Genomic DNA, 8,871 nt, shown 5'->3' with positions numbered 1-8,871 from the left:
ACTTTCTACCAAGAAATAATTCTGCTGGTGTCTTCCCACTTTTATCACCTTTAGCTATCTTCAAGGCAAATGGGAGCTTATTGACGCAATAATCCCAGCTCTGGTGATAATTTCTTACATAGCTGCGAATAATTTCAACTATGCTTCTATTCACCCGCTCTGCAACATTCGGCTGTGGTCGATAAGGAACCATCTTAAAATGTTGTATGCCAAGACCTGCACATATATCCTAAAAATTTGACTAAAGAACTGCTTTCCATTGTCTGATATTATTTTAAGTGAATCTCCATACTTTAATATAAATTTACTTAAAAATGAATATGCAACAATTTTAGCGGCAGCTCTTTTGAGGGGAATTATATCTACCGACACTGAGAAATAATCAGTGATTACGAGCAAATACCTATTTTTGTTTCTGTCACTACGTGGATAGGAACCTAATAGGTCGATTCCTATTAATTTACTGGGTAAAGTACCTTTTACGCTCTTTAAGTAACTGACGTATATTACAGGACTTGACATATTCAGTTCCAAATTTTTATAGCTCTGAAAAATAAAAAACTTCTCTTACTCTCTGAACTGTATTTTTATTCCGAGATGGCCTCGGCGCATTATGCAGTTCCTGCAAAATACTTCATCTTAAACTCGCTGGGATTAAGGGTCGTCTTAATTCATTATTATTATTTGTTACTTAGTAGAACAAGAGACCATGCATGGGCCGAAGCTACTTCAAAAAATCGTAATGCATTGAAACGCATATGCGATTGCATAAACATTGCACGCATAATCTCAGACAGGCTGGAGTAATTCTCAGCCACCATCCTCGTCACCAGCACAGCCCCTGTATGCTCTGTACCTGTAGCGAACTAATTTTATCTTAAATTAGCTTATTCGGCTTTTCTTATTCCCTGTATATATTTATCTTCTTGAACTGTAAACCTTGAATTATGAACCTTGAACTATGTATTTTGCCTTATTTTATGTATTGTTTCCACTGTTTTGCCTTTTTTTTATTTTATGCATTGTTTTACTTTCTAGTATTTTACTTCTTATTACTTTTAGTATTTGTAACCACCTATCCATTACTCTGTAAATATGTAACTAGAATTGTTCTTCACGCCCGCAATGCACCCTTCTTCCATCATGCACTATCGTCTTCGTCCAGCATTTGTTTGCACTGCCCCCAGCAGTCGTCTTGAGCACAATATGTATTTATAAGTGTGTCTTTTGTTCAAGTTATTTCCGTCAGCGGGGCTACCTGGCCGATATGCTAACTACCCAGTGGACCGGCTGCCTCGCTGTCGGTGGAAAGAAAGAAAGAAAGTAGAACAAAAGAGTGTGAATTATTTCCTAAATTACAGCCCTTTTTATAATACCCGTTATATCATGGTGTTCAAAGTGATCAGGACGTTTCAAATACACATAAATATTTTAAAATTCTTTAGTTCTGGGATAATTATTTCTTGAGAATCTAAGAATTTTTTTAATACATTGCACATTTCGCCTTGTTCCCCTTATCATCTTGTTTAATCCTTGGCAGAACACCCACTACTGCATTTTCTCTCCCGGGAGTATATTTAAATATTAAATTGTATTCTTGCAATTTAAATGACAATCTGGGTAATAAATTCTTCTCAGAATACAAAGGATTGACGGCCTCATGATTTGCATACACAGTAACCGTAGCCTTCGCTAAATATATTCGAAATTTCTGTACCGCCAAAAGAACTGCCAACGTTTCACTCTCAGTAGCGATATAATAATGCCTTTAATAGGGCTTGGTTTCTTTGATTTTGGCAAAGTACGCGAGGATTATCTGCCTAAGGGGAGGAATGACTTCATTTCTAAGAGTAACGAGCTCATATAAAAGCTACATGGGGAAAAGCAATAACACATCCATTAAATCAGCCAGCCCGTTCGTCGGGATCCGAAACCTGACCGAGCAATGAATGTTCAGGGACTTCACCGCTCGGCTGCTTTTTTGTTTGGTTAGGTGTCTTACTGAAATATGCGACCGGCTGTCCGTCTTGCATAAGCACGGCTGCTACGGTAAAATCCGATATATCTGCGGAGATTTCTAACTTCCCGTCCGCTTCAGGAATTTTCAGGACGACAGCTTGAATTAATGCCAATTTAATTCTTTCGAATGCTATCCTTACTTCCGACCAGGGAAATCTGTTTTTTTCCTCTTTAAATGTTAGAAAGACCTATGTTAAGAGCACAAGCCTAAAATATGAGGTCAATATCTTTGCTGTGGCAATGGATAATTTTCTGTCTCAACGAATGTAGACTTCTCTGTTTCGATCCTCATTTGAGCTGTCTTATAGACTATGTAAAGATGTTCTTTGGCCACAAGATCACATTTGGCCACGTGTACCTTCGAACCCTCTTCTTCTAGAAGCAAAAACTCTTCGTGTAAATCCCGAATGGGTTTATCATTTGTTTCGCTAGTAACTATTATATCGTCTAAGTAAATAAACGTCGATTTTTCCGAGAACTGGTCTTAGAATAATATCTTTGAAATATGGCAAACGGTATTCTAAGAGCGGCATAAACTTCTGAGTTGGAATGGAACGTGATTTTTGGCTCATTCTCTAGTTACCAACATGTCTGAAAGTATCCAAGCGTCGTATATTGCGTATATTGTAATCTAGCGTCGTATATTGTGTGGATTTGATTTTTCGAATGATTTCCTCAATTTTTGATAAGCGGTAAAGTGAGTATTCTGTTATGCTATTTAGGTTTCGAAAGCCAGTAGCAAAACGTCATGCTTTAAAATCTGTAGGGGGACGATTATTTTTCTTTAAGCATGATACTACAGAGCTAGCGTAAGCACTATTTATGTGGATTATAATTTTATTCTTTAGAATTTCTGCAATATGTTGCTCTATTATTTCTTTCTTGACCTTATCATAGCGGTAGAGTTTGGCTTGACAGGTAGTGATGATTTCCAGTGTCCGTTGTGTGATTTACCACCTAAGTCAACCCTGAGCCTCATCAAATAATTTTGAAATTTTCTTTTACCATCTGCTTCAGCTTTGCTTTCTTGTCCGTGTTCAATTCTTCAAGTCCAAAGCCGGCGATTGGATTTCTTTTTCCACCAGCCTTTTTATTTCCAATTATACGAAAGCTCTCTGAAAATTAATTTTTGTCCCCTCAGCTTTTAAGAAAACTATTCCCAATATTACATAGCTTGCAGTGTTTTCACTACAAATAAAACCTTCCTCTGGTATTCATTTTCCACCTGCACATCCCTGCGTATTCACACTGTCTGCCATGGGCGGCGATCATTCTGGTTCCCTGCTGTACAAATACTGCATACCGTTAAGTTCTCTCTGGGATTATTGGGCCTACTGTATTGCAGCATCTCTGACTAATTTCTAGTTTAATTTCAGTATTGTTACCCAGTTTCCTTCTTCGGACTTAATTTGGCGATCGCCATTAACGGATGGAATTTTTTTCCGGCTATCAAAACGTCTACTGTCGTTAAGACTTGGGCTTGATTCAGTTACGAAAATAACCGTTCGACCTCTGCCTACATCCACGGTGAGTGGATATAATCATTACTATTCGTCTACTTACGAACATCATCGCTAGCTCAGTTGACTTATTATAATCAGGTTTCATGATTCAACAAAATCCTGAATTTGAAGCAAAATATTATTTGGATAACCTCTGCATCAGGAATTTGTTTTCCGTGCAATTAAAAAGTTCACTAATTGTATTTTCTTGAATGTAAAGTTCGGGCAGTTCTTCAACCTTAGTTTGATATCTATCAAACAGTTCAGCTTCTAAGTTCACCGTAATTTTTATCACTTGGAATGCTTCCACAAGGGCGGTTTTAAATGCATTGAACGTACAGTTCTAACTACCTGGTTCACCAAACAAAAATTTACTGATGCCTTTGTACCAGCTCAGTTCCTGTCCACGAAGCAGGATGTTGTCGTGGACCTTCTGTCATTCTGCAACCGCGAAAAGTAAAAAACGCGTCTCTAACTGCTCCAAAAAATATCACCGAAGAACGTCTACTATCGAATAAAAAATGGGTGGTTTTATCGAAGCTCATATAGTATCTAGGATGAATTCGGAGCCTTTCACTGGACTTCCATGCCGGTGAAGCCTGCAATCTTGGAGGGGGGTGAGACTAAATGTTACTTCGCGATATAATTCATAATTTGTTCGGTCGCCCATTTATTGAGTTACACTTGAACTGGTAATGCTAATGAGTAATCGCTATGTCTCGAAACAAGTCTTGAGTCAGGTTAAAATAACCTTCTTGTTTAACCAGAATTTAGAACATAAGGGCACTTTCTTGCTACAAATTTCCATATCTCGGGGTGAAGCAAAGTAAAATAGAACAGTAGAAATTAAATAAAATGTTGAACAGTAGTCAAGGACTACATTAAATGTTATAGAGCCTCACTCTCTTTGATAACATAAACTATGAGAATTCTACAAAGACGTAAGCCACTTATCGCTAAGTCTTGGAAATTGAAACAGAGACGCGGGAAGGGTGTAAAGGACTCATTTATTTAACTCAAAGAAAAGTTAACAGAAGACATGTGTTGTGCTCACAAAATCAGCCAGTATTCATGGAATAAATCAAAAACGTAATGAATTCAAATATAACTAAGTAAAATGAAAGTTAGTCCAAAGACTACACAGACAGAAAAACGCGCATAAGGAGAGGAGATACGAAGGCCTTAAAAAACGAACTGGGTGGAATTAACTTTAATATAAAACAGTTGGACCTGTAGGAATTACTCCTACAGAAGTGAAAATGTTCACCAGGTTTTGCTGCATAGCAAATGCATAAAAATGAATTTTTTACGGTTAAGGATCCTGTATGACTCATTTAATTGCAAAAGTTTTGTAAATAAGTTTATATTAGAAAGAGCTTTAAGCTGTTGCGTAGTTGGAATGATGGACATAATTTACTCCTGACCGTTCTTGATATATATCTTCAATCTCACATCATTTATGGGCGCGATAATCAAACCACAATTTTTCATAGCTTATCACATCCTAATAAATAGAAGCAAGAAGACGCGCGCAAGAAAGAGTAGAAAAAGTAAGTGCGTATTCAGCAATTGGATATTTATATATTTGAACTGTTTGTTTAAATTATGAACGGAGATTGGATACGAGTAGACGTATTGCAGATGGAATAATGCTGATTAATTTTCAGATGATGCAATTAGTCTTAAGACAGGAAGTGCGTATTCAGCAATTGGATATTTATATATTTGAACTGTTTGTTTAAATTATGAACGGAGATTGGATACGAGTAGACGTATTGCAGATGGAATAATGCTGATTAATTTTCAGATGATGCAATTAGTCTTAAGACAGGAAGTGCGTATTCAGCAATTGGATATTTATATATTTGAACTGTTTGTTTAAATTATGAACGGAGATTGGATACGAGTAGACGTATTGCAGATGGAATAATGCTGATTAATTTTCAGATGATGCAATTAGTCTTAAGACAGGAAAGGGACGTAAACTAAAATTAGAAATTTTCTTTCGTATTTTATATCTTATATTGTAGAGACATCAGATATTATTTTCAAAGCAGGCAAGATGAAAAATATGCAGTGCTCTTCGCCGGGAATCGAATCACGGACCTCTCAATTACACGCTGAGTTTTCTGACTACAAAGGCTCGCTAAGAAGACGGGAAAAATACCTTGTAATATATATGTTACGGTGAAACACCGAAATCTGGAGAATGTCGACTTTCACCGGTGAATGTCAACATTCACATAGTCGCTTGGTGTATGTCCGAAATATTTTCCAAATACTCTTATTTCTGACTTACACTGAATGTTGACATTCACCATGTACTAATGGTGAATGTTGAACATATAAGAATATTATATTTCCTTCTCCGTAATTCATTCGCGAAAAAACGCACTTGAGACTCAGAATAAGAACTTAAGAACATAAGAACTTAAAACACACAGTACATTCAAAATGAGAAAGGAAAATAATAGAAGTTATAAACTTACCAAATTATGTGATTCAAATCTTATTTATTGCAACAACTTAAACTATTATGACACTTTGAATTGCACAAGAGGCCCTTGCTTTTACAACTGCATTTATTTGTGTAACACTTCCTTTTGGAATGGCAGCGTGTACATATACTCCTCTCTTTTCGACCTACACCAGAGCATATCTGTGATTGTCGACATACACCGGTGAGGGTCCGAATGTACAAGAATGTAAAGAAATATTCGATCTTTCACCGACGTATTTGGTAAAAGTCGACATTCTCCAATTTCGGTTTTTCACGGTAACATATGTTTAACATTTTCGTCAAAATGAGTAAAAAGCGCATCACTATCACTACATAGTATAAAACAAAGTCGATTTCTCTGTCCTTTATATCCGTATGTATGCTTAAATCTTTAAAACTACGCAACGGATTTTGATGCGGTTTTTTTAATAGATAGAGTGATTGAAGAGGAAGGTTTATATGTATAATAACATCCATTAAATAGTGGAGAAATACTGTTATTTTTGAGGTTTCTAATGTGATATCGTAAATAATTACATTTTTCCCGCTTGCATTGCAAACGCAGGCTGAACCCTACGAGATTTATCAAAATAATGTACTAAGTATTGTACACATTGAAAAGGTCTACAGATTTAAAAATTGCGGGACGCAGCGTTTGCGGCGGTACCGGCCCGGCCGGGGCGGCGGGAGCGTGCCTATAAATAGCGCGTCGGAGGCCGCGGTTTTCCCTATAGCACTTTGAATTTAGCAGCGATCGGACGCGTTTATTATCGGAGTTCTCTAGCGAGGAAAATAACAATATACTTAATAAAAACGTGCATTTCAGCGCGACAACGTATCAGTTAGGCAATCACTGTACTACGCATTCACCAATGACAAGAAAGCTGTGAACGTTGTATATAAAGACATTCTGTAATATATTAATTGTTGTAAAAATAAAATAAATAGGTAAAAATGTAAAAAGTAAATAAGTAAAAATGTAGTGTATGAATTTAGATATTCCAAAGATAGCAGGAAATCTTCATGGTATAGGAAAAGGGCAATTGTTTTACTCCAAATTTAACGCGTGCGGGCCACGGGCAGTAATGAATAAATCAAAACTACTGGATCGATTTTTAATCCTTTTTTCAGTGAGTGACATAGGCTATGTATTTTATACCCGTGCGAAGCCGGAGCGGGTCGCTAGTTGTAAATATAAAATATAATATTTTATAGGAATTATATGGAGTAAAATTTCTAGTTAATGAATTATTCGTTATGCTTTAATGAGTTAAGAAGTGTAAAACATTTTTAAGTGCAAACTTTTAGAATGAAATTATTGATTTAAGTTATTTTTCCATCCTAATTATATTCTCAAACTCGAGATTTTTTGGAAAATATTTAATATACTTGTGCTTTTAAATTTAACGGAAAAGTGCAATTTGTCAGAAACGTTTACGTGCAAATTTCGAAAATAAAACTACTGATTCATGTCATTTTCCCATCCAATTAAAGACTCATATTCAGGACGTCTGGGGAAAATGTTTAATAGGTTCTTGAATTTTAGAGAATAGAATAATATGTTGAGTATTAAGGGCTCTGTGTTTATTTGTTTGTAGGTAGGCAGGTAGGTAAATGACTGAGGATGAGGTCACTTTGTGGCTACCAATGATAAGCAAGTATATATGCCTCGTGTCTCTTATCTAGAGAAACGTCTCTCGTAGGGCCCCCAAAATCCTTCCATCGGAAAATTATTCTCTCTCTTTCCTTTTCCTTTTTTGATTATTAAAGTAGTATTTCTTGTTAAACTTATAAAGACATTAGAATTGTTTTTTCTGGAAGCAAGAAAGAGGAAACACGAGCAATGCCTTCGCCGAAAATCGAACCACGGACCTCTGCAATACGCGCCCAGAGTGCAGACCACTGCACTGCGAAGGCATGCTAAGAAGGCGGGAGAAATACCTTATATACGCCCCCTTTTAAAGGGTGACGGGTGAAGGGACCCAATCGCCAAATCCTGGGTGGGGAGGATCATCATCCACCACCCTTTTAATTCGGGCGCCACTGTAGAGACATTATGTATTTTTTGAAGCAGGAGACTTAAAAAAATGAGCAACACCTTCGCCGGGAATTGAACCACGGACCTCCGGAACATGCGCCCAGCTTGCAGACCACTACACCACGAAGACACGCTAAGAAGGTGGGAGAAATACCTTATAAACTTTTATTTGGATTTAAAATGTGGAAGATTTTTAAGTGACTAAAGAATAATTTTCTTTATTTGAATTTTTTCTGTCGGATGGCAACATAAAAAAATATGTTTTTCTTTTACAGAACCTTTATGGAACAGCACCTGATTTTTAAAGGTTCTGTGTCTTATTTTAAGAAACTTGTAGCGTTCTACAATAACTAAAAACTTGCAATTTAATTCCGGCTTATTACCTTGCTTAATACATTATTAGATGGCTATGAGTTATCGCTTAGTCTTAAGTAAATCACAGATGCTGAGAAAGCTCAAAATAACTTTTTTTTATTTATTCTTAAATTGAACAAAACAGGCACAGCTTGTAGTACAATGAATTTCCACTACCTTGCAGGTATATTTAAATCACAATAACAGAAAGTTATACTTCAAGTAGTCGGAGAATACACAAAAGAGCTGGTTCAGAATTTTATTGGCGCGTATTTTAGAATATAGGCTAGCAACACAAACCGGGATATAACTTTAGACAGAGCTGGCGAGAGTGAGTTACAAGAAAAAGCGGCTGCCAGAAGCTCTCATCTAAACATTTATAACTCTCAGCTTAAGAAAAAACCTAAATTGCATTCCATTGAGGAAGACGGAAAGAAATTATGCAAAAACTTGAATCA

This window comes from Stegodyphus dumicola, chromosome 9 (genome assembly GCF_044657685.1).
Source record: "Stegodyphus dumicola isolate Sdum_Otavi_A_Nest chromosome 9, ASM4465768v1".
In the NCBI taxonomy this organism is placed as follows: Eukaryota; Metazoa; Arthropoda; class Arachnida; order Araneae; family Eresidae; genus Stegodyphus; species Stegodyphus dumicola.
Note: the sequence above shows the minus strand (reverse complement) of the source record.